Below are 1,069 nucleotides of genomic sequence, written 5' to 3'. Positions count from 1 at the left end.
TTATCCATCCCTGCCCCAGCATCCTTCTTTCGAGGGTCGGGATAGATGGGGGGCTGTGGTCTACACAGCCAGCGAGGATGGATAACTGGCAGTTAGGATAATGACGAGTAGCCGTCTAAGTTGGCTTTTGCCACATCCCAGCTACTATCGGAAGTCAGCAAACACACACACACACACATGTACACACACACACACACGCGCGCGGGGACAGCGGCAGCGGCTTCGCGGCGCGCACGGTGGCAGCTCAGGCAGTGTGAAGTTGGACGCGCGTTTCCGTCTAGGCACTCCCTACCTTCTGAGGCGCTTCTGCAGGTGAGCCGAGCGCTGCCGCCTCTCTGCAGAGGAACGTCTCCGGGGCTTTTTCAGGGTTTTTCTTTCCTTCTCCTTTCTGTCCCCACTCTCTTTTTCTTTCCCTCTTCTCTTTCTCTTCAGTCTCTCCACGGACTTGAGCTCCGAGTTTCTCCACACCAGAGACTGGAGTGGGATTTTATAGCGTCGACCCTCTTCAGAAACCACGCAGCATTTGCCTAATAAGCTGACGTTCTCTTGACAGCTCGATTGCGTGCTGCCTCTGCTCCTGCATAAATCATAGGGCCCTGCCAGGGAGCCAGGGGCAGAATTTTTGCTATCTCAACACTGGATCTCACATCCAATTATATCAACAGATATTTATCGCCTCCTTGGTGACGTCAACCAGCCCTAAAATGGAAGGGCTTCGTATGACTTGTCCATTGACAAAAATTCTTGAATGAGATTTCCCAAGTGCTAAACATACTGACCTCTTACTATGAAAGGCCAAGTGGAGGATCAGCACAGAGGCAGTGAACGGGAGGGAAAGCGGGAGGGAAGGGAGGTCTAGCGATGCACAGCCCTGTGGGGGGAAGCAGCAGCCAGCCGGAGGGGTGCCTCTGGCTCTGGACCCTCCTCTTTCCTTTCCCCCCTAACTTCTTTGACCGGTTGTCTTGGGCAACACCTCATTATGTTGAAAATAACTCTTTGCTAGAGACGAAGTGTCCCATCACCTTCCTGCCTGGATAAGAGTGAAGAATAAAGAGAAGGAAGCCCAGGG

General features: G+C 52.9%; 1 protein-coding gene across 1 annotated transcript in view; it reads right to left on the bottom strand.

Moving 5' to 3' along the window:
- Nucleotides 1-749, bottom strand: part of CRH (corticotropin releasing hormone) — a 2,333-nt gene extending 1,584 nt beyond the window's left edge. The window contains exon 1 of the mRNA XM_019632684.1: nt 293-749. The gene's annotated coding sequence lies outside the window, so the exon portion shown is untranslated. The remainder of the gene's footprint in view (nt 1-292) is intronic.
- Nucleotides 750-1,069: the final 320 nt, after the last annotated feature.

Source organism: Hipposideros armiger, unplaced genomic scaffold (genome assembly GCF_001890085.2).
Source record: "Hipposideros armiger isolate ML-2016 unplaced genomic scaffold, ASM189008v1 scaffold_1164, whole genome shotgun sequence".
NCBI classification, from domain to species: Eukaryota; Metazoa; Chordata; class Mammalia; order Chiroptera; family Hipposideridae; genus Hipposideros; species Hipposideros armiger.
Note: the sequence above shows the minus strand (reverse complement) of the source record. Positions and strands in the feature narration are given on the sequence as shown.